The sequence below is a fragment of the Monodon monoceros genome, unplaced genomic scaffold, assembly GCF_005190385.1.
Source record: "Monodon monoceros isolate NGI ecotype Baffin Bay Population unplaced genomic scaffold, NGI_Narwhal_1 Super_Scaffold_5, whole genome shotgun sequence".
Taxonomy (NCBI): Eukaryota; Metazoa; Chordata; class Mammalia; order Artiodactyla; family Monodontidae; genus Monodon; species Monodon monoceros.
In genome coordinates, this window is record NW_021703782.1 from 70932474 (window position 1) to 70958309 (window position 25836).

Sequence of the window (25836 nt, forward strand, 5' to 3'; positions counted from 1 at the left end):
CAGGGGACGCGGGTTCGTGCCCCGGTCCGGGAGGATCCCACATGCCGCGGAGCGGCTGGGCCCGTGAGCCATGGCCGCTGAGCCTGCGCGTCCAGAGCCTGTGCTCCGCAACGGGAGAGGCCACAACAGAGAGAGGCCCGCGTACCGCAAAAAAAACAAAACAAAACAAAACAAAATTTCAGTGCTCCATAACGATCAGCTGTGAAAGCATCTCAAAAATTGCATTATAAAGAAAATGCTGGTAAACTGTGCTAGAGAAAGGAATGTTTTCTATAAAAAACAAGGAACTTCTGCTTCTGGTAAAGGAAGACTAGGACATTTAGATCAACTCTTCCACTAAGGACAGCTAGAGATGGTGGACAAAATATTTTCAAAAGTATGCTCAAGAATAATCAGGAAACTAATGAACAAGTAAGTAATTGCTGGGCCAGAGTGTAGGGTAGGATGGCATCCAAGGAGTTGAACCAGCATTTGGGAAACCTTTCTCCCTGGGGCTTATTCTTGTTCTAGAAGGAGCAGTGTGAGGTTGAACAGCTCCTTTTTCAATATTACAGGACGAGGGAAAGTTAGCAAGAGCAAAAGGCCCTTAGAAGCCCTCTGGCTCCGGGTTGGGATCCAAGGGGTAGCTCTTAGTGACCTGCAACTCAGCTTGGAATCACCACAATATCAGAAATTGAGTATCCCCAGACACCTGGCAGAAGAAAAGAAAGTTTCTTTTTGAAGCTTGGAAGATTGCATCTTCCTTATTACCCTCGAATTATTTTTTCATGCGTGTCCAGCACACTAACAAAAAGAACCAAGCATAAGAAGATAAGACAACTCCAAAAATGAGGTGACAAGTAAAAAGATGCAAAAAGATATACCATGCAAACAGTAACCCAGAGGAAGGAGGAATCTATTATCATAAAAATAGACCTTAAGGTTTATTTGTTAATTATACCTCAGTAAAGCTGGGGGGGAAAAGTAGACTTTAAGGTTAAAAGTATAACTGGAGATAGAGATATTTCAAATGACAAAAAGGTTCAGAAAGACATAACAGTTCTAAAGTTCTATGCAGCTAATAACATAGGCTTAAAATATAAATATAAGAAAAGATCTCTAAGATCTAAATGGTGAAATGGACAAATCTTCCTCTTACAGGAAACTGAAACATACCTCTCTCAGTAACTGATAGAATAAACAAAAAATTCAGTAAAGATATACACAATTCAAACATAATCAGCAAATTGGACTTTATGGACACATGTAGAGCCCTATATTCCAAATAACTAGAATATATACTTTTTTCAAGCACACCAAGAATAGTTACAAAAATGACCATTAATTTGAGATTTCACATTTTCAAAAACTGGTTTTCCAGCTTCTTTTGATCACTTTCTAATTCCCGTTTCTTTAGCAACTCTTGGCTCCAGCAGGGATGCCACCATTGCCACCAGCCCAGCCGACCCACTGTGCAGGCATTTGAATATTTAACCACTGTTCTGAAGCTACCTAGATTTCTCCTCATAGAAAAGCAATCTTCCACCACACTCAGAATGGGAAGGAAGCTTTTCTAACCCAATTCAAGATTCAAAAGAAATCTTTACTTCTACTCCAATCTTTGTCCTCCTCTTTCTCCTTATCTTTTCTCCAACAAAAATAAATAACAGAATTCACTGGCCACAAAGTGTTGGCATGAAAAGCCAAGTTACTTTATTTTTTCCTGTCAGTCAAAATTTCAGTGGGTTTAACTTAAAAGGCTCTTTCCAAAGAGTCCTGCCATAAATTACTTTGGCACAAACATCCAAAGCTACAATGAGTGTTAATAACGCAGCTGAGAGATAGAATCTTTGGCCTTACACTGTGTCAACTTGGCGAAGCACACTCCCTTCCCTGTATGACTCTGGGTTAGGATCTGCTACAAGAGAAATTTGAAAGGGATCTGGGAGTCAGGGGAGAAACAGCGGCCGTCGTGCTCTGAAGGTCAGAGCTCTGCTTTAGTACAAATGCACGCGTGTGCGTGCGCGTGCGCGCACACACACACACACACACACACACACACACACACACACACACACATTGTGACTGGTCTTCTGGTCAACCTCACTGGTGGGGGGGGCGTGCAGCAGCTGGGCCTCAGCACCCCTAGCTCCCACTTGGACCTTCTCCTTCAACTTCTCCACATCCTGGGGCAGACATACATGCAGGTCCACAACAAAGGATGCCAGTTTCTGCTGCAAGTCACCTGCACTGTCAACACGGAGATGTGAGAGGCAGATGCAGGTTCCACTTAGTCCCCATGGGGTCCATTCGCCTTCATGGGTTCCCGTCTGTCTCTGTAGGTTCCAGTTTGCCTTTGCTCTAGCTCCTTCACATCCAGCTTTTCTCCCCGACTACCAGCCCTGCTGCCCAAACACCAGATATGCAGAGGCAGTTCCAACGTCTTCTTCACGGCTCCAACAGCTACATACAATGCAATCCCTAAAACGAATCCATTATTCCACATCGCTTTGAGTGACTGACTTCCTGATCAAATCAGGAATCTTCCATGCTGGTCCATTCAATTCTCTTTAGGGGCAAAATACCCTATAACCGTAGGTCTAGGTGATGGTAACAGTTTAGGCCTCAGTTGGGGTGACCGAAATGGACCCAAACTCAGCGAGGCACTCGCAGCCAGACTCCACCATCATTCAGTGCACAGTATCACATGCCTGCTCCATGCTAGATCCAGGCCTGCTTCTGGGAATATAAAGAGGACTGTGGCCCTGCCCGTGAGGGTTCCAAAATGACAGATCTGCACACAAACGCTAAGAGATCAAAGAAAGGGAGACATTTCAATTGGCGGTGAGAGGATGGGCTAAGATTTCCCACCGGAGGTGGCCTGATGTTTATAAAGAGAAGGGCTGTGTCCGCCCTTCGTGTACTCATGAATGTGGATTCCTGAGTGTGCTTGTTAAAGGCAGCACCGTGAAAGTGCAGGGACCAGACCAGTTCTTTGCTATATCACCTTTCACACAACATTCCTTCCCCTGAGATGCTTTGGAAAGCACCTGAACTCCCTCAGGTGCCAGGGTCCTGAATATATTCAAGGTAGAGCCCACCCCCCACTCTGCACCCCCCAGAAAGAAATGAGTATATTGGTGCAATGGAAGCTGCCTCTCAGAAAATCATTTGTTTTAGGCCCTTTGAACTGCATGTGCCCAGAGGTCACATATAATAATATGGTCATGTTCCACAGCAAGTTGGGATTTTCTGTCCCTATCACCTTCTTCCTCCCCCTCCCTCCTGTAGTTGAGAGTTTTTCTAGGTTTTTTTAGCACATCAAAATTGGGTTATGAGAGACTGTTCAAATTAGCAAGAGAAGGATCTGTCTCTTTTGTGCCTGTGCCTCTCTGCAGAATCTGCTGGGAGGACTGGAGCGTCTATGCCAGGACACACTCAGGTCCTTCCCACATAAAGCTGGGAATGATGGTGGCCAGGGCCCTGATGTTGGGAAGGTCAGGACTTACAGAGAAAGGCAGAGGGGCAGGAAAAGAAGAGAGACCAGAGGAGCAGGGCTGGGGATGGGTGGGGGGCTTCTAGACCAAAAGATACCCCCCAACCCTCCACCGCCCCCCTTGAAGGGAAAGTAATAAATGCTTTGCTCCCCCGTTGGCTTCCTGTAGCACCACGATCAGCTATAAGAAATCTTATTCTCTCTTTGGTATTGGACTCTGTCTGTGGCCCTTCCAGAAAATAAGGCATAATAAAGGCTTACAGATATAAAAAGCACAGACAAGGTCTCAGTTCAAGAATAGGCTGGTTCCAATTTAATGTAAAGTTGGTTGTTGGGAGCTCAAAGCGTTTTCCCATTAAGACAAAGATTGCTCTGGGTCCACCGATCCTGTTTTATTTCCCTACCGGGGTCATAGGTTGGGCTACATTTCCCAGTCTCCCTTGCAGTCATGTAACTGAGTTCTGAGTGATGAAATCTGGGCTGACATGATGCACACCACTACCAGGGCTGGCTTTAAAAACTTCCCATGCAATCCTCCTCCACTCTACCTTTTTTCATTTCTCAGCTGAAAGGGCAGGATGATGAGGGCCAAGAGGAGGGGAGCCTCCAGGTGCAGGAGACCTGGATCCCTGAGGAAATGTGCGGAGCAGAGCCCATCACTCACCAACTCCCATTGGATTGAGATAGATGTGGCCTAGAAATAAACACTGATTTTGCTAAGCCACTGAAGTTTTGGTGTTGATTTATTTTAGCGGCTATCAAAGTTTACTTTATGCACCCATAAAGAGAGAGAAGAGAAGCAACGTGAGAATGGAGAAGTCCCGGGCTAGCTCCAAGAAACCCACGTGAACCAGCAGAGACAAACCAATGCACTGAAGGCACTGGCCACAGCCGGGGTACAAGGCCTAGTGTGGATCATGTTTGATTTTTTAAAAAGCCACTCATCTCTGGTCTCCTCATGTCTGCCATGCCCCCATCCTACCTCCCAGTGGCTCTCTCTTCAAGGCCCCAGATTCTCAGACCCAAACTGTAGGACCACTTCCTATACACATACTTTCCAAGAGAACGCGAGCACCCAAACCTCCTGATCGCCCTTCTCTCCCATCAAACACTACAGGTCCTCCAGACAGGAGGCTGTGTGGCCTGGAGAGAACGGCTCTGAGCAGTTAGTTTTCGGTGTCTTTCCTTTATCTGTATCTGAGCCCGAATGTGGTAATACTAGAGAGAACAGGCTAATGGCCCCAACTGTCAGTACCTCCACTGACACCCCACACAGGTTTACTTTACACTCCTTCCCAGTCCAATATGTACCGATGGTGGGGTTGGGGAGCACTCTGCTCCATGCAATTATCCAGGGCCCCAAGCTCCCTCCATCAAGTGGCTCTGCCAGCTCCCAGGGCCCTCAAGTCCTGCACTGGATCGTCTGCACCCAGTAGGCAGGTGGAGGAAGAGAACGTGGAGCAGTAGGCAGGATGTTTTATGGGCCAGGTCTGAACATGGTGAACACATGGTTCACGGGCTAGAACTCGTCACAAGGGGCCATCTGACTGTAAAGGAGGCTGGGAAATGTGGTCCTCCTGGCGGAAGGACACGAGATGTGGTCAACACATAGCATTGTCTCTGCCGCTCACAGACTCCCAGTCTCTTCTCTTTGTCTCAGAGACCTCCAAGGTTTGCAAGGTGCCCATGTGTGCTTTTGTATAGACCAAGGTCAACAACAGGTGGGCCAGGTCCAGCTCCCCGCCTGTTCTTGTAAATGAAGTTCTATTAGGACACAGTCACGCCCTGTCACTGTTGGGCTGATGTCACAGCTACAAAGGCAGCGTCAGGTTGTTACAACAGAGACTGTGTGGTCCACAAAGCTGACCATAAATACTTATTCGCTGACCCTTTACAGAAAATGTTTGCTGACTCTGGTATAGACAGATAATTTCTAAGTAAGTGCATCCAAGGAGGATTCTGCTGCAATCTCCACTCCCTCCTTCATCGAATCAGTGGCAACGTAACTATGAAGCACCCACCCTTTGCCAGCCCCAGTGCTCAGTATAAGACTACAACTATGAAGAAGACTTTGTTTTTATGCTCAAGTTTCCAGTCTTTATGGGAATGATGTAATAGGCATATAGGACATGGAAGAAGAATCCTCTAAAAAAAAACATATTTTATTAGTGTAAAAAGCAAGAGAATTCCACCTAAGTACATTTCCCCAACTCTTCAAAATTTTCCAAGGGCAAAGCCCAGAACTAACTTGGATTGTGAACCTGCCCTGAGACTGCAAGCATATTGTAACATTAAACGAAAACACCACCCAGTGGAAAAAGCTGGAATTGTTTCTGATTCAGACTCCTTTTCACAAAATTTAGAGAATGTTCCCAATTTCTTTTTTTCCTTCATTACTTCCTTAAGCAGACCATTGTATTATGTCCCTGTTTCGCAAGGTGTCATATTACATTCTTTGTTTCTGTAAAGTCTATGCTGTGTCAACCAGCCTGGGACCCAGACCAGCTGTTTCCAGAAACGCTGAAATCCACGACAAGCAGAGGCTGGCCCTGGAGTTGGTGCAAGGTCCCCAGCGTTCTTCCTGGGCCACTGCTGACATTCAAGAGAAGCCCTGAGTAGGAGGAGGCCTCTTTAAGGCAACTCCAGAAACAAAAATCCTCCCTCCTACTCCTGTGAAACGGCTTTTCTATTCGAAGGCAAAGGGAAGTACATGCTAGATTCAAGAGTTAATTCAGTAATACCAGCCAGGCAGGCACCTCCAAGGCTGAGCTGAAGAACAAACATTAAGAAATGAAATGCTTCCCCTGACATGGAGCCAGAGCTCTCTCTAGACATCTCTCTCTTTAAAGGCCATCTTAGGGCCAGGCGTAATTCTAGAAATCCCTTCTGTGTGCCTCGGAGTGACTCAGACTCCACCCACACCCCCAAACACACACCCAGACGTGAACATGAGAACACGGAAAGAGAACACGGAAAATCAGTGTGATGAAGTGGTCCGGGGCCGACTAGAAGCTGGAGCTGGGCAGGAAGACACTGGTACTCCGTGCCCCTCTGCCTCCTCAGGGCACCTGTCCCAGGGACAGCAGGATGCTGGCACTTCAGAATCCTGGTTCCCAGCCGGTCAGACTTTCCTGTCTCCACCCACAAGCCTTCACGCTCACTGGTCTTGAGCCTTGGTTTACAAGATGGGACACACCAATGCAAGGTGAGGGGCCCTTGTGGTCTCTAATCATTTCTGCCATGGGGCTTGCAGTCAGCCCAGCAAAATATAAAGTGTCAGCACAGTGCCCAGAGCCCAGTAAGCTCCCGATAGGTGGAAGTGATTGGGGCCTGGCCCTCACCCACTCCCTCGTGCCTTCCTAAGCGCCTGGGGCTCACGGGCCACCACGAAATCAGGAACACATACCAGTGGTCCTCCTTACTCATGGATTCTGTATTTGCAACTTCACCTACTTGCTAAAATTTGTAACCCACAAATAAAAAATCACAGCCATTTACAGACGTGCATACAGCAGTGAGAATTTTGAATCGCTCAGTGCCCACGATCCCAACTGAAGGGGAACTCAGGCTCTGTCTCCTTGTTCGGCTCTTGTAGAGTAATCGAGTGCCCTTTCCATGGTCCATTAGGTGTCAGGTTTCTTGTATTTTTATGCTTTTTGCGGGTGACTTCATTGTTTAGTGGGCCCCCAGCACAGTGCCGAAGTGCCTAGCACAAGAGGCTGGGATGCACCCCGTGTTGAAAATAGATGTTAGAGAAGCTTCGTTCGGGCAAGAAGGGACTCAGGATATAACTCCAGTTCATCCACCTATTAGGAGCTTTATTAGGATCAATTCATCTGACCCTGAGGCCTCAGTTTCCTCATTGGTAAAATGACCACAGAGAAGTGAGTGGGGGAGATCTTTTCAACATTAGCGTTTAACGGTGCTAAAGGATGTATTCCTTCATCATTAGGTTTCATAAACACTGAGTCTTGTGGATGCCCTTCTTTCAAAGTGTAAAGGAAAACATATCCACCCTAATTGCTCTTTCTAACCCAGAAGAAGTCATCATAATTTCCAAGAGGATGAGTGAATTACACTTAGTTGAGGACATAAGGGATTGGCACCGTTAAAGAACTAGGAACACACGGCACAGAACCACAAAGGATGAGGGGCCGTTTCTGCTCCTGGGACCCAAGGTTAAGGCTATTCTGGGTTGGCCCTAAAAATCATCAACACGGCCTATGTGTCAGCCCACCTCTCCTGTGTCTTACTCATCCCCAAAATAACCAGTAAGACAGCATCACAGGCAGGCACCTCCAAAAGATGATGTCACCCCAAACCAATTTCCCTCCCTTATCACATATTCATCAGTAATCCTGGGAGCTCTGGACCTCAGGTTATTCCATCTCAGATGGATTGTGCCAACATGGCCCAAAGCCACTCAGCTACCCTTCCAAGCAATGACATGAGATTCCTTGCAGTAACCGGGTGAATAAGGAAACCCATTGGGGTCAATGCAAAGCGCCTTCTCCTCAAGCATCTCACGGTTATACAGACACTTAACCAAGATCCATACTTCCCGTCAAAAACTACCAACCCATAAATCAGCCGAGCACGTGAAGGTGGTAGATATTCGTGTAAAAACCTGGATATGTTCTCTTAAGGTCAACTGAGTGGACTACACACTTAACTATGTGCTAGGTGTCATGCTGGAGCCCTCGGGGAGTGGATATAAATCGACAGATCCTAACTTAAGAGTGTCCCAGCCCAGTAAGAGACGAAGACCACTGCACATCTAACCGCAGCACTGTTGGATCCAGAATCCCTTGGAAATATCCCTGCCCTGTCAGCAGGTGAGGGATCGACATCTAGTCAAGTAACAGTCTCAGATGAGGCCTCAGTACTATTTGCTGAAGTCACCTGCTCTTTGGACACGGGAAGCATATGGATGTGGTTTTAAGCAGCAACAAAGAATATCTGCACTCCAGACCCTGGTAGAGAATATTTATCAGTTATCTCTCTGCTGTCTGACTCTTATCAAATGTTGAAACAAATGATATTGATGGATTTTTTTTCTGAAGTATACATAGTGCAGCTATGCCTCTGTCAGTATTTCCCAGAGGGCTATATTATACAGACCATGACTCTACAAAATGTTGTAGGCACACACAAAGAAGCTCCTTGTCCAAATAAGTTTAGGACAAGGTCTGAAACAGTTACCCACTTTTTTTTTAACTTCAGGACTTCTCAGAAGTTGTGTGTGTGTGTGTGTGTGTGTGTGTGTGTGTGTGTGTGTGTGTGCGTGCGCATCACATGCACCCTGATGGGGCAGGGATCTTGGTCTCTTTTTCTCAGTGGTGTACCCCTAGTGCTTGGAGCAGTGGCTGGCACATCAATATTGTTGGAATGAATAAACGAATGTTGCATGAAAATCATTGTATTTAGTCAATACTGATAGAATATATTAAATCAAAGAGCAATGTGTATTAACAGGATATGACAGTTCATGAAATTGTGTAACTGTGCACGCCCAATTCTTAAACGTCTCGTCACTGGAATGTTTCACCAGAATATTAAACATGAGAATGAGAATGCACATATGCATGTTAGGAAAAAAATCCCTGAAACTACAGCAGGACTCCATCAACAAATGCAGCATTTAGTGACAACCTACTGACCATCAGCAGTGAAAAGTCTGCAGCAACAAATAGAACCACAACGAGTAGAACAACATTGAGTAAAGATGCCCCAAACAGAGCACAGAACCTTTAACAGGCTCGTTTCATTACGAATTTCCAAAGAGATTTAGAATACACGACTTGCCAAACTCATGTCGCTGAAGTGGCAGCTGGGGCCCCATTTTCTCATAGGGTCTTACTGGCTCAGACCCCAGCCAGTTCCATGGCCTGTGAAAGTCAGAAGCTCTCCCACAATTTCTGCCAGTTCCCAGGGGCTGCATCTTCATGGTTCAATATTTCTTCTCAGTTGCTCAGGCACAAAGCTCAGCCTCTCCATCCCTTCCACGGAGCACCCAACTGTTCACAACCTTGGCTTTCAAAAGGCAGGGTCGCCCCAAGCGGCTTCCTGCCATCTCAGCGGCTCTACCCCCCACTTGCATCTCCACCTCCTCGGCCCACTCTCCTGCAGCTTTGAAGTTTAGGAGCTCCAAATTCTTCACCTTTTAAGAGTGATTTCCCCTTTCCAACACTCAGATGAAGGGGAGGAGAGCGCAGATTCTACTCCACCTTTACAAGCTCAATCCTGCTTTTGTGGACCCCCTTAGCTTTTGGGTGGCCCACCATCCAGCCTCCCTCCTTCTGGCTACAATGGTTTTGGGGGAACTATTCTGTGGATCCCGGCAGGTCTGCTGATTCAGGGATCCTGCTCTCTGGTGGCTCAGTGTCAGGCTGTTCACACTTGGCAGAGACTGTCAACCTTGAGCAGAAGTTAGATGATAGCAGTGGAGACAGGGGAAAGGAACAGATGAAATTCTTTTCTTTTGGTGGCAATGAGGTCATCAAGGATTTTCTGGGTAGTGAGACCCCAGGAGTTTCTGGGTTCCTGTCCATCCTGAGACTGTTTCTTCAGGCTTCTCCTTGATTCCATGACCTCCAGGATAGCCTTTTCATAAACTCTTGGGCGTGTGTAGGCCAGCTTGGTCCTGGTGCTCACAACCCAAGAACCTGACCCTGTCCCATCAGCAGAACAAAGGCTCTCCCTCTGATGTGGACAGTTAGAGTCTGCAATAGAAGACTTCCGTTTCTCATGGCACATCTACTAACACCTCCCTCTATTAATGTTATATTAAATTCAGTTTAGGAAGTACCCTTGATGTTCTAGGCTTTATTTCTAAATCTATCCAAAGGCTGTGGACTTCAGCCGTAGTATCTGTATTACTTTTCTACTGCTGCATGACAAACAGCCACAAACTTAGCAACTTAAAACCATCTCCTGTTACTATCTCACAGTTTCTGGGGGCCAGGAACCAGGCATATTGTAACTGAGTTTTCTGCTTAGGGTCCTGCAAGGCTGAAATCAAGGTGTTTGCTGGGCTGGGCTGTCATCTGGAGTTCAGGGTGCTCGCCCGAGTTCATTCAAGTTGTTGGAAGAATTCAGTTCCTCGTGATTCCAGGACTGAGGTCCTAGTTTTCTTGACGGCTGTCCCCTGAAAGTCACTCTCAGCTCCTAGAGGCTGCCCTCAGGTCCCAGCCATGCGGCCCTCTCACGACATGGAAGCTACTTCTTCAGGGCCAGCAGGAGAATCTCCCTGCCTCTAGGACTTCTTCTTTTTATTTATTTGTTTCATTTTTATTTATTTATTTTTTGGCTGCATCGGGTCTTAGCTGCGGCACGCGGGATCTTCGTTGAGGTACGCAGGCTTCTCTCTAGCTGTGACGAGCGGGTTTTCTCTTCTCTAGTTGTGGTGCGCATGCTCCAGGGTGCGTAGGCTCTGTAGTTTTGCAGCACATGGGCTCTCTAGTTGAGGTGTGTGAGCTCAATAGTTGTGGCACGTGGCCTTCGTTGCCCTGTGGAAATGTGGGATCTTCGTTCCCTGACCAGGGATCGAACCTGTGTACACTGCATTGGAAGGCAGATTCTTTATCACTGGACCACCAGGGAAGTCCCTAGGACTTCTTCTAATGGGCTGATTTGGTCAGGCCACCCAGGACAATCTTCCCTTTGATTAAGTTAAAGTCAACTGATTGGGGGACATTACATCTAGGAAATCCCTTCACCTCTGTCCTATGACATAATCTAATCATGGAAGTGATGTTGATCATGGTCTTGCCTATGCTCAAGGGGAGGGGATTATGCAGGGCGAGTATAACAGGGGGTCCATCTTAGAATTCTGCCTACCACGTGGTCTTATTCACAGTTCTGGTGAGCGTAACTGCTGTTTACCTTTCCCTTGGCTTATAATAAAGGAGTTCCTATGATATCTCCTATAGGGCTCTTGTTGGGGTTACGGGCTCTTACATCAGTTAGCATTTGCTCTATGCTGCCCCCCCATAAGAAATATATATTTTTAGAATTAAGAAACAAGAACACAGATAAACAACAAGGTCCTACTGTATAGCACAGGGAACTATATTCAAATATCTTTTGATAACCGATAAGGGAAAAGGACCTGAAAAAATATATATATATGTTATATACAACATATATATATATACAATATGTTCTATGTCATATATAAAACATATATATGCTACATATATTTGTACCTGAATCACTGTGCTCTACATCAGAAACTAACACAACATTGTAAATCAACTATACTTCGATAATAATAAAAAAAAGAACGAAGAACAATTACGCTTCCTTGAGGGAATGGTAGGGTTTGCCTTGTGGTCCATAGGAATCATATACGTGAACCTGATTCTCTTTTCACTTTAGCTAGTGGGACGCTCTGAAACAAATCTGTAGCTCAGTCTATGTAACTCAGTAGAAGTTGATGAGTACTCATATCCTATAACACCTGTGTTCTATTTTTCCCTCAGCCTCACTCTTCTTTCTTAATTCAAACTTTTTCTGGCATTGAGGGTTTTTTTAAGGTATATATTCTTATAAGTAGTTTTCAATATGTTACATAAGGAAATAGGGCATAAATACAAATGAACTAACAAAATAACAATAGCTAGTATAAACCGAACCATTATTATGTGACCACCTTGTATAAGCATTATCTCATTTGATCATTACAACAAACCTATGAAATTAGACACTTTGACTATCCCAATTTAATATGTAAGGAAACTGAAGCTTAGAGAGAAGAGATAGTGTTGGTAGAACAGCCATGGAAGCCCAGCGTGCTTGACCCCAAAATCTATGCAGTTAACCACCAGCTCAACTAATTTACAACATTTACATTTTAAAAGGAGGAAGGAGTGGGTGTAGCAGTTGCCTGTGAAACCCTGCAGACTAGATAGAGATTACCGTAGGCACTGGGAGAGCCAGAAGAATGATTTCCGGCCCCCCCTGCCTGCCAACTGCTCTTCTGCAACCTGAAATGAAGTTTCTTGGCATACGGACTTCAATAGCCAAGCCCTTCTCAAAAGAAAGGAGGAAAAAGGCCTTCAGAGGGAAAAGAAGAGCTTGGAAATAAGGAAGCTTCTCCCACAGTGAGTTGCAAACAAGTCTAAGAGAGCATCTGACACCAAGCCTCCAGCATAACGCAACTGTTTCCACACAGAAGACTTTCAGGTATTCACCACGCAACTGAGGGATACAGCGGGTTCTGCGCAACACAGAGTACGGAAAACCGGAGTTCGAAAGGCACATTCTGAAGGCCACCACTGGTGCCAGGCCACATAACCTTCCTCTAAGAATATCATTTATACAATAAAAGTAAAATAAATAAAATGAAATCGGATAGATTGCTGGTGGTGGTTTATGTAAATGTCAATATCAACGTGATGTTTATAGAAAAAATAAGCTTCACTGGTGAGTCTACATGCTCACCAAGGCCCATAAATAGCAGTGAGTAGGGAGAGTCTGGCCGTATCGTTCACTCCACTGTGACTCACGGCACCCCCTAGTGACAGCTTCTCTGATTGCATCCGCTGACAGTAGAGAGACTCTCCTGGGTGCGCGCTTTATACACTGCATCATAAAGTTTCAGCGAATCACATGGTCTGAATTTTTATCTTGGAGTCTATCTCACAGTTAATAGCATCTGGATAAAGATCCAGACATTCTCACTCTTTGATAGGAAAGTTTAGTGAATAGGAGTGAGAGAGAGTTTGAGAGTTAGAGTTTAGTGGAAGGCACATCCTTGTTGCTACTTTTTTTTTTTTTTTTTTTTTTTTTTTTGCGGTACGCGGGCCTCTCACTGTTGTGACCTCTCCCCGCTGCGGAGCACAGGCTCCGGACGCGCAGGCTCAGCGGCCATGGCTCACGGGCCCAGCCGCTCCGCGGCATGTGGGATCCTCCCAGACCGGGACACGAACCCGTGTCCCCTGCATCGGCAGGCGGACTCTCAACCACTGCGCCACCAGGGAAGCCCTTGTTGCTACTCTGAAGGCTAGTAGAATATTAACCACTTGGAGGGCAGTGCTCTATAAATTCAAATGTTATTGGTATGTCCTTTGAAGTGTATAAAAATTGATGAGAGGTTAAGTTGTTTCCATTAGCCATAAGCAAACGACTGGTAACGGGACTGAGTCCAATTGCCCATCTTCTGAGCTGTCCGTGTGACTTCCTCGATGCTCCAATTGCCTGCTCTGTGCGGCTGACAGGCAAGGTCCTACCAATGTGTGAAAAAGTGCCCAAGAGGACAGCCGGTCTCCTGGGCATCCAAGAAGCCGCATGAGGTTGTCCTACTCTGCGCTGAATTTAACATCAAGCTTCAGGCGCTCATGTTTTCCATTGGTGTGCCTCTCATTTCAAATGCATGTCCATCGGACTACAGACAGTCCATCCACCCGGCCACCCTGTAAACTCTCAAAGTCATGCTCCAATGATGCTTTGCATCTAGTTCTGCGATAGTCCTCCCTCCACACTGAGCTTCTATTTCTGAAAATTAAAAAAAAATTGCCACACAACTCCCAGAGAGTCATCCAAAACATTCCTTGCTCTGGGGTGTTCTTTCCCTTTTCTCCTTATTTCTTTTTCTTGGGGGGGGGGGCGGCGGCAGTGTTTCACTTTTTCCATTCTTTTCAATGGCTTGAAAAACTCTTAAAACACACCACAACAAATATTTGGGTCACAGCTTACTTTAAAGATGTGCTTTCGAAATGGTTTTAATCCTGGCTGCGTATGTGGTTGTTTTTTTCCTTTTGCAGTGAGAACCCACAGGCATTTCTGCCCGGGAGCAGCAATGGGAGAGCAGGGCATCCCAGATTTCCCGAGCAGTCTCTTATCCTTGGCTCTGTGGAGTCCCTTCTAGCACCCCAACCCTGCAATCTTCAGAGTGTATGTCCTGGCCTCTCTCTAGAAAGGACTGTGGGGTTGGAGTGACTGCCTCTGGGGGGGGGGCACCAGGCTGGCCCATATTGTCCTCTAGCAACCACCACCCACTTCCTGTAGGTGACACCAGATCCAAGTAGACAGCTTTGAAGGGGGCAGAGGGGTCTCCCAGGAGCTCCATGTGGCCTGAGGGGTATTTGGGAGCCGTGGGTGCTTTGTCTTGGTGGCACTTGTGACAGAGCAGAGTCGGGGGGCTAGGGATGGGCTGACCACGTGTGCACGAGCCTGCAGTGTTTCCGATGGGTCACGGGCTGGTCGAAAGAGCCCCCACCATGACTACATACGGTTCACCTGAGTTCGGGGTTTCATTAGCCCAGGTATCAAAGTTGCATCAGAATATAATTATCAAATGAAAACGGGACAGCTAGCGAGGTGTGATTTTCAGATACACCACAAATACTCTTGTAGTCTAAGTATGCCCATATTTGAGAAGAACTTGTGCTAAAGTACCGTTTCAATTTACTGTCTATTGGGTTGGCCAAAAAGTTCGTTTGGGTTTTTTCATAACATCTTACAAGAAAAAAACGAACGAACTTTTTGGCCAACCCAATATTTCACTGTAGTAAAGACACTAAAGAAATCTGGGCGCTTCTGTATCTGGGACTGCTTATCGATTTGGGGGCTTTTCCCTGGCTTTTGAAGCAAAGTTGGCATTAGCAAGGCTACCTCCTCGAGGGGAGAAAGCAGCAGGAAGTGCCCATTTGCTTCTAAATGGGGTCTCTGCCCTACTTCCCCATGTTCCAGAAAGCCACTTATCTGTAGAACAAGCTGGGTGGATCACGTTTTTCACCCCCTCACCCAAAATCGCCAGGCCACCTCCTCATGGGACTGTTTCTGTCACCGACATTCAGCAGCCCCCGCTGCCCCACACTATCACCCTCCGCCCCTCGCACACGATAAGGAACATGCCCAACAATGTACTTAATGCCCTGGAACTGCGGACTTAGAGATGGTTATAGTGGTCAATTTCACGCTATGTATATTTCACCACAATTTTAGAAAACAGAAAGTAAGGAAGAGAGGGGTCTTACTACAGGATGGCCTACAGCTCAGCACAAGCCTGCTGTGCCCCGGGCGCCCTCCCGCCTGCAGAATTCAGCCCAAGTGACACCTGGCCCCTCCTATTTGCCTCCACAGGCTCTTTCCTGCACCTGCGCACAAGCCCCCCGCCTTTCCTGCTTCCACGGTGTGTCTCCTGGTGCTCTCTCCCCACTGAGGAACCCTCACCGCTCTCAGCCCTCCATCTCCAAGGTTCTACCCGCAAACTCTTTCCTGAGCTCTCCCCCATCAATCCGACTTGCAGGGGAGGCTGGGCCATGATTTCTCCTGCTCTTTATGAGATATTAGCAATGCCTGATCCCTCAACAATTTTCATTTGTTTTTTTTCTTTTTCCAAATGTCAAATCAGCTTCTCGGTCGCCAAGCATAATAATGTGTCCTTATTCAACCCCAAACTCCCCCGACTTACAGGTACAAAGCTTTCTCACAACCCATGGGGCCCACAAAGTGCCTTTTTATCCTCCGGGCATCTCACAGCTGCCCTCTGCCAGGCATTTCCATGCTCTGCCCCATCCCCCTACTTCACAGTGGCCGGAGCCAAGGTGACCTGCCCACCAAGCTATCTGTGGTCCTGGGAGGCCACCAACGAGTCACGTTGGTGACAGCACTCTGTAGCACCCACGTCTCTGGGCCAGGACTGCTCCTGGCACCCCTCCTGAACAAGCTCATTTTCTTCTCTGCTTTGGCTTCTCTCCCATGGTTCCCTACCCTACAAACCTACAAAACCTGTCAGAAAGCGCTTCCGAACTCTAGTGAGCTGAATAGTATCCCCATCAAATTTATGTCCACCTCAGAATGTGACCTTATTTGGAAAGAGTACCTTTGCAGATGTAATTAAGAATCAAGATGATACTGGATTAGTGTGGGCTCTAAATCCAATGAGAGGACCTTGTAAGAGGCGGGAAAGGACACACTGAGACGTAGGGAAGAAGGGGCAGGATTGGCCTGATGCATCTGCAAGCCAAGGAACAGCTGGATTGCAGGAAGCTAGGAGGAGGCATGGAACAGGTTCTCCCTCAGAGGTGCCAGAACCTCTCCTTCAGAGGTGCCAGAACGAGCCAAGCCTGCCAACTCCTTGATTTCCGAATGCTGGCTCTCTTTCCCTGGGCCTTGGCTCAGCCAGGATGACCAGGCGGGCAGTTCTTTTTCTCCGCAAGCCCCCCGCACCCGGCTCTGGTGATTGAACTGCCGGTAATGACGGGGTTCTCCTGCAGTGAAAGGCCCTGTGGCTCTTGCCGTCAGCTCCCTCTTGAAAGAGCCGGATGCAATCTCTCTAGAGGTCCCTAACTTTGGTCAGGAAAGACTTGGCTCACCCTTTCTGCAGCCCCTCTCAGCATTTTAGGGTTCAGGGAGCTGCATGGGCAGCTTCAAACTTCCACCAGGATCCACAGATCCCCAAACGCCAAGTTCCTTCCCCAGATCTGCTGCCTTGGGCCTCCCCACTGGGCTCCGATGGCCTCTCCAGGAGACGGCTCCTCTCATGGGGGAGGACCCACTTGAGTTCCCTCCTGAGGGAACTCAAATGTGACTTCTGCCTCACCCCCAGTCCACTGCCCCCTGGTGGCAACAACTCAAGGACATTAAAGAGCTTGGAGTTGGAAGCACAGGGTAAGAGAGTAGGGTTTGAAAAACTAAGCTCTTGATCCTTTGCTGCTAATACAAGACATGCCATTTCAGAACACAGAGTTGTATTGGCTCTCCTTTAGATTTTAGAGCAAATGGCAGTAGAACACGGGAATCATAAAACTCTCACACCAATGCGGAGACTCATTTGTCCTCTGGATGAGAAAAGATACTCTGGATCCTCACCGTAATCAGACACAGCAACAGAGCACCCAAAACAGCTGTGTCACAATTTGGGCAAAGCCAATAATTCTCCACTTCAGATGCCCAAGACCCAGGATTGCTAATGAAAGCGGTTTGGAATCCACTGATGTCATTTTAAAAAGAAAAAAAGGCTGCATTACATGCAGACCGGTCCCTTCTAAGACAGATGCTGACCTTTGCTTTAGGAAATCTCTCTGTGTGGCACAGGGCAGGACCATGGCCAAGGGATTAAACCTGAGAAAATGGACCTTTATCCTTAACCTTTAGTTTTTAACTCCAGCCAAATATTTCTGTCATTTAGAAAGTGTGATTAGCTTTTAGCTGTTTTTTTTTTCCTTTAGCAAAGAACATATGTAGTTTCTTAACCAATATCAAAAGAAACTTGAAATGTCTCAAAAATGATTATTTGGTTTCCATTTCAGGAGGGGTAGTGGTAGAATAATGCCAAATTCAACAGGTCAATACTCCATGAGCTCTGAACGAGCCAGGAAATTTCAGGATCAGGGAGTACCGTGGAAGCCGGACAGAACCAGTCTAAGGGAATGGCTACAATTCAGAAGAAATGCTGGAGTCGTTCTGGCTTCATGTGGGTAAAAATGAAGGTGTGGATTCCTCTCTTTTATACAACTGCTTTTTATATCAGCAACGAGAAGAAAGAATACATTTATAATTGTATTGTCTTTCATCATTACCTATACAACTACCTTCACTGGAACTCTGTTTTTTTGTGTGGATTTGAATTACTGTCTGGTGTCCCTACCTTTCTGCCTGAAAGAACATCCTTTAAAGGAAGGCCTGCTAGCCATGAATTCTGTTTTTGTTGTTGTTTTCTTTTTAAATCTGGGGATGTCTTTATTTCTCTTTCATTTTTTTAAACCAACTTTATACAGATATAATTCACATGCCGTGGACTTCCCTGGTGGCACAGTCATTAAGAATCCGCCTGCCAATGCAGGCAACACAGGTTCGAGCCCTGGTCCGGGAAGATCCCACATGCCGCAGAGCAACTAAGCCCGTGTGCCACAACTACTGAGCCTGCGCTCTAGAGCCCACAAGCCACAACTACTGAGCCCACGTGCCACAACTACTGAAGCCCACGTGCCTAGAGCCTGTGCTCCACAACAAGAGAAGCCACCGCAACGAGAAGTCCGCGCCAACGCAAGAGAATAGCCCCTGCTCGCCGCAACTGGAGAAAACCCATGTGCAGCAACGAAGACCCAACGCAGCCAAAAATAAATAAATAAATTTATTAAAAAAAATAAATTATCCACATGACATACAATTCACCGACTGAAAATGTGCAATTCGATGGTTTTTTTGAATAGTCAAGAAGCTGTGCAACCATCCTCATAATCAATTTTAGAACATTTTTATCACCCCCGCAAAAGAAGTCCCCAAAGATATGTTGAAGTATTAACCCCTGGTAACTAGCGAATGTGACATTATTTGGTTATATGATCTCTGCAGATGTAATCAAGTTAAGATGAGGTCATTAGGGTGGGCCCTAATACATATGACTAGTATCCTTATAAGAAGAGGGAAATTTGGACACTGATGTACACAGAGAAGAGAATGCCATTGGAAGCCAGACACAGACATGGAGACAGAAATTGGAGTTATGCTGCCACATGTAAAGGAATGCCTGGGGCCACCAGAAGCAGGAAGAGACAAAGAAGGATCCTCTCCTAGAGTATGTGGAGAAAGCCTGGCCCTACCAACACCTTGATTTTGGACTTAATCTCCAAAACTGCAAGAGAATAAATTCTTTTTGTGCTCTGTCATCCAGTTTGTGGGTGTTTCTTTTGTTGTTGTTGTATCTCCAAAACTGCAAGAGAATAAATTCTTTTTGTGCTCTGTCATCCAATTTGTGGGTGTTTCTTTTGTTGTTGTTGTCGTGACAGCAGCCCTAGGAAACTAATACACACTCACTCCCCATTCCCTCCAGACTTTCCCAGCTCTAGGCAATCAGCAATGTACTGTCTCCATGGATTTGCCTATTCTGGAAATCTTACACAATGTAACCATACAGTATGTGGTCTTTGCAACTGACTTCTTTTACTTAGCATGTTTTCAAGGTTCATCCATGTTGTAGCATGTATCAGCATTTCATCTCTTTTTATTGCTTAACAATATCCCATTGTATGAATACATCACATTTATCTATCATTTCATGGACATTTGAGCTTTTTACACTTTCTGGCTGTTTATTAATAATGCTGCTATGAGCATTCATGAACATGTTTTTGTGTGGACCTGTGTCTTCACTTCTCTTGGATATAGACCTAGGAGTGGAATTGTGGGTAACTCTATGTTTAACCTTCTGAGGAACTGTCAAACTGTCTTCCAAAGCAGCTGCCCCAATTTTTAAATTCCCACCAATGATGTTGAGGGTTGCCTTCATTTCTGAATGACAGCTTTGCTGGATAGAACCCTGTGCCAGAGCTGGGGGTGGGGACAGTGACTCACTGCTCCTGGAGTAAAACCTCTGTTCTAGCTGGGAACTGACAATCCTTGCTCTTCTCTTCTTAGCCCTTCTGACATGGAACCTCCACCCTACAAGCAGGCCTGGAAGGGGGCAACTGAGGTCCCAGTATCTTCAGTTTGTCACACCTGGGACAGAGCCCATGCCCCATGAGTAAGAGTGAGGAAAGGGAGCCCAGACCTCTCAACCATACTTGCCAGAGACGGCAACTCCACACACAGGGCTGCAGGGGATGAGATACATTGGCAGCCTGCCCCTCCTGGAGCAAAACCATAGCCCTGGGCTCTAGGAGCTTGGGGGGAAGACCAGGAGCTGCGTCTTGCATCTTCTCAGACACACCCCGGGATAAAGCTTTCATTACACGGAACAAGGGGAAGGGACATGAGAACAGGCCACGGCTCAAATGCTACCAACTCTCAATGTTTTTACCGAGATGGAGATTTTCTTGAATAAATGCTTCTATTTGCTGTATGCTTTTAGGACAATTTCCACAGACTTTAAATGTCTGTTACAATTTTCACCAGTTAAATGGTTTCACTGGAGAAAGGGTCTACCAAGCTCCTCACACCACCATTCTGAAGGCCTAAAATCCTCTTATAGTCAGACATGCGGAGGTCAATTGAGCTCTCTTTTCCACCACCATCTAGAACATCCTCCAAGGTCTGAAGTGGCTATTCTGTCTTTGTACCATGTTAGCTATGTGGGGTAGACATTCCCAGTCTTCAGAAATATTTCAGGCACTTCTCTCTTTCCAGGAATATGAAAAGATTATCTTTTCCTGCCCTCCTTGAAGTTGGGTGTGACTCTGCAATCCTCTTTGCCCAATGACATGTGAGACGTTTGTCACTTCCAAGAAGAATTGTTAGCTTAGAATTAATGGCTTAATTGCTGCTATATGTTTCTCTATCTTCTCTCTTCTGTTGCAACAAACCTTGGAGCAAAGGCATCATAAGATGGGGAAACCTCTGTTATCCTGGATCCTGAGTAACGATGGTATGAAGCAGAGCCTTCACTCCTCTGCTTGGACATGTGATGTGAGCAAGAAATAAATGTTGGGGCTTCCCTGGTGGCGCAGTGGTTGACAGTCCGCCTGCCGATGCAGGGGGGACACGGGTTTGTGCCCCAGTCCGGGAAGATCCCACATGCCGTGGAGCGGCTGGGCCCGTGAGCCATGGCCACTGAGCCTGCGCGTCCAGAGCCTGTGCTCTGCAACGGGAGAGGCCACAACAGTGAGAGGCCCGCATACCGCAAAATAAATAAATTAATTAATTAAAAAGAAAGAAATCTTGGATGTTCTAAGCCACTGAGGTTTGGGGATTGTTTCCTTCTCAGCACACCCTAGCCTATCCTGTTAGAAAGGCTATTCTTCTTAAAACTCCAATCACATGCAGTACATATTTTTCTGAATTCAGAAGATTCTGGTTAAGATCAATTTTATCCCTTGGCACGTGTATGAAATCCAAGCTCCTTAGCCAGTCCACAAGGGCTGTGCCCTGCTAATCTGTTGGTCTGCCCTCCTCCGAGGATACACTACCTCCCCTTTCCTCTCTTGTTGTGTATAACTGCATGAGACTCCCACCCTCCTGCAAACCATCTGTTCCCAACCTTCCTTCACATGGTACCACCATCCATCCTCCCGGACTCAGTATGTGCCTTCTTCTAGGGCCCAGGAGGGCTGGGAAGGGAAGATGGAGTGAAGAGAGAATGAACAAGATACTGCATTCACATATAAGTTGTTGTGAAAGTGGGAGGGCCCAAAAACAGTCTTAAGATGAATGGTGTTTTTAAAAAACCAAAAACTTTCCAGACAAATTGTTTACAAGCATGTGTCGAAGTTTTCTTTCAAGCACTCTGCAAGGAAAGACTGAAAACGAGAAAAAAAAATAGTCTGGTCAAAGATTATTAGGTTAGTCAGTCAGTTGGGTGGACAACAGTAACTTCCCAGAAGTGCTCAATCATTTAGGAGTATCAGAGAATTGCTCAAGCATTTAATCAGGAGTGTGAATTACTTCCCAGAGGAGGTTGAGAATTACATCATGCAGAAAGTTCTGCTGCAGACTTGGTTTGGACAATTTTTCTTTTGCAGGAGGCTGTAAAGAGACAGTCTTGGCTTGATTAGTTGTGCTTCACTCAACAGCTCCCTCTACAGAATTCAAAGGCATTCCTGAAGTTTGTTTTCATGCATTCAAACATTTACTGAATACCTGTCAGATGACTAGATGCTGATGTTATAAAGATAAAAAGAAAGTCTCTGCTCATCAGGGAGTTCACAGCCTTTGCGGGGAGACAGATATGTCCACATTACTGTGTAAAAAACCCCAAAACTATGTTCGGCGGACCCCAGTATGTTCAGGGGATATGCAAGCCAAGCAGAGGAAGCAGGTTTATCTGGGCTTATAAGTGACAGCAGAGTAAAGTAAGAGTACGGAGTGGGCTTCAAGAAGAAATATTTATATTTTGGAGGACAGCAAGGAGTCACCAAGGCACCCAGACACTCTGGGGAGTGGAGAATGCTCAGGGGTACAGAATGGGCATGGCACCTTCAGGATGTCCAGTGAGCCTGTGTGTGTGCGTGCGTGCGTGTGTGTGTCCGGGGTGGGAGGTGGTGGGGGACAGGGAGATGGGGGCTGGTACGGGTAAGGAGCCTGGATTAAGTCCTGAGGACCTGGTGGCACTTAGTCATACTAGGAAGGGGCGTGCCTGGTCAGGTAACTTTGGATAGTATATTCAATGAGAATAAACTGGAAAGAGAAGCAGGAGGCTGGGAGATAAATACAGGTGACTATAAAACACGTGTGAGAAGTGATCAGGGTCTGGGCCCATCAAACGGCCATGTCAACCATGTTGGCTATAGAATACTCTGCCATGGATTCAGTCAAAAGCCATTTCCGTACAAAGAGCTTATAGGAGATTAAGTTATTTACACCTCTACAAATATAACTAACTATTAACACAGAAAGTGGCAAGTGCCTAAGAAAGCTACAGCTAAAGTGCTACAGGGGAGATTGGTTCAAGATGGCGGAGTAGAAGGACGTGCTCTCACTCCCTCTTGCGAGAGCGCTGGAATCACAACTAACTGCTGAAGAATCATCAACAGGAAGACACTGGAACTCACGAAAAAAGATACCCCACATCCAAAGACAAAGGAGAAGCCACAATGAGACGGTAGGAGGGGCACAATCACAATAAAATCAAATCCCATAACTGCTGGGTGGGTGACTCACAAACTGGAGAACACTTATACCACAGAAGTCCACCCACTGGAGTGAAGGTTCTGAGCCCCACATCAGGCTTCCCAACCTGGGGGGCTGGCAACGGGAGGAGGAATTCCTAGAGAATCAGACTTTCAAAGCTAGGGGTATTTGACTGCAGGACTTTGAGAGGACTAAGGGAAACAGAGACTCCACTCTTGGAGGGCACACACAAAGTAGTGTGCTCATCGGGACCCAGGGGAAGGAGCAGTGACCCCATAGGAGACTGAACCAGACCTACCTGCTAGTGCTGGAGGGTCTCCTGCAGAGGCGGGGGGTGGCTGTGTCTCACCGTGAGGACAAGGACACTGGCAGCAGAAGTTCTGGGAAGTACTCCTTGGAGTGAGCCCTCCCAGAGTCCACCATTATCCCCACCAAAGAGCTCGGGTAGGCTTCAGTGTTGGGTCGCCTCAGGCAAAACAACCAACAGGGAGGGAACCCAGCCCCACCCGTCAGCAGACAAGTGGATTAAAGTTTTACTGAGCTCTGCCCACCAGAGCAACACCCAGCTCTACCCACCACCAGTCCCTCCCATCAGGAAACTTGCACAAGCCTCTTAGACAGCCTCATCCACCAGAGGGCAGACAGCAGAAGCACGAAGAACCTCAATCCTGCAGCCTGTGGAACAAAAACCACATGCACAGAAAGATAAACAAGATGAAAAGGCAGAGAGCTATGTACCAGATGAAGACACAATATAAAACCCCAGAAAAACAACTAAATGAAGTGGAGACAGGCAACCTTCCAGAAAAAGAATTCAGAATAATGATAGTGAAGATGATCCAGGACCTCAGAAAAAGAATGGAGGCAAAGATCAAGAAGATGCAAGAAATGTTTAACAAAGACCTAGAAGAATTAAAGAACAAACAAACAGAGACAAACAATACAATAACTGAAATGAAAAATACCCTAGAAGGAATCAATAGCAGAATAACTGAGGCAGAAGAACAGATAAGTGACCTGGAAGACAGAATGGTGGAATTCACTGCTGCGCAACAGAATAAAGAAAAAAGAATGCAAAGAAATGAAGGCAGCCTAAGAGACCTCTGGGACAACATTAAATGCAACAACATTTGCATTATAGGGGTCCCAGAAGGAGAAGAGAGAGAGAAAGGACCTGAGAAAATATTTGAAGAGATTATAGTTGAAAACTTCCCTAACATGGGAAAGGAAATAGCCACCCAAGTCCGGGAAGTGCAGAGAGTCCCAGGCAGGATAAACCCAAGGAGAAACATGCTGAGACACATAGTAATCAAATTGGCAAAAATTAAAGACAAAGAAAAATTATTGAAAGCAGCAAGGGAAAAATGACAAATAACATCCAAGGGAACTCCCATAAGGTTAACAGATGATTTCTCAGCAGAAACTCTACAAGCTAGAAGGGAGTGGCATGACATATTTAAAGTGATGAAAGGGAAGAAACTACAACCAAGATTACTCTACCGGACAAGGATCTCATTCAGATTCAATGGAGAAATCAAAAGCTTTACAGGCAAGCAAAAGCTAAGAGAATTCAGCACCACCAAACCAGCTCTACAACAAATGCTAAAGGAACTTCTCTAAATGGGAAACAAAAGAGAAGAAGAGGACTTAAAAAACAAACCCAAAACAATTAAGAAAATGGTAATAGGAACATACATAACGATAATTACCTTAAACGTGAATGGATTAAATGCTCCAACCAAAAGACACAGGCTCGCTGAATGGATACAAAAACAAGACCCATATATATGCTGTCTACAAGAGACCCACTTCAGACCTAGGGACACATACAGACTGAAAGTGAGGGGATGGAAAAAGATATTCCATGCAAATGGAAATCAAAAGAAAGCTGGAGTAGCAATACTCATATCGGATAAAACAGACTTTAAAATAAAAATGTTACAAGAGACAAGGAAGGACATTATATAATGATCAAGGGATCAATCCAAGAAGAAGATATAACAATTATAAATATATATGCACCCAACACAGGAACACCTCAATACATAAGGCAACTGCTAACAGCTCTAAAAGAGGAAATCGACAGTAACACAATAATAGTGGAGGAGTTTAACACCTCACTTACACCAATGGACAGATCATCCAAACAGAAAATTAATAAGGAAACAGAGCTTTAAATGACACAATAGACCAGACAGATTTAATTGATATTTATAGGACATTCCATCCAAAAACAGCAGATTATACTTACTTCTCAAGTGCGCACGGAACATTCTCCAGGATACATCACATCTTGGGTCACATATCAAGCCTCAGTAAATTTAAGAAAATTGAAATCATATCAAGCATTTTTTCTGACCACAACGCTATGAGATTAGAAATGAATTACAGGGAAAGAAACGTAAAAAGCACAAACACATGGAGGCTAAACAACACATTATTAAATAACCAAGAGATCACTGAAGAAATCAAAGAAGAAATCAAAAAATACCTAGAGACAAATGACAATGAAAACACGACAATCCAAAACCTATGGGATGCAGCAAAAGCAGTTCTAAGAGGTGAGTTTATAGCAATACAATCCTACCTCAAGAAACAACAAACATCTCAAATAAACAATCTAACCTTACACCTAAAGCAACTAGAGAAAGAAGACTGAACAAAACCCAAAGTTAGTAGAAGGAAAGAAATCATAAAGATCAGAGCAGAAATAAATGAAATAGAAACAAAGAAAACAATAGCAAAGATCAATAAAACTAAAAGCTGGTTCTTTGAGAAGATAAACAAAACTGACAAACCATTAGCCAGACTCATCAAGAAAAAGAGGGAGAGGACTCAAATCAATAAAA

General features: G+C 45.7%; 1 protein-coding gene across 1 annotated transcript in view; it reads right to left on the minus strand.

Annotated features, from left to right (window-relative positions):
• GNA14 (G protein subunit alpha 14) overlaps positions 1 to 25836 on the minus strand; it is a 194080-nt gene that overhangs the window by 14780 nt on the left and 153464 nt on the right. The window lies entirely within an intron of this gene.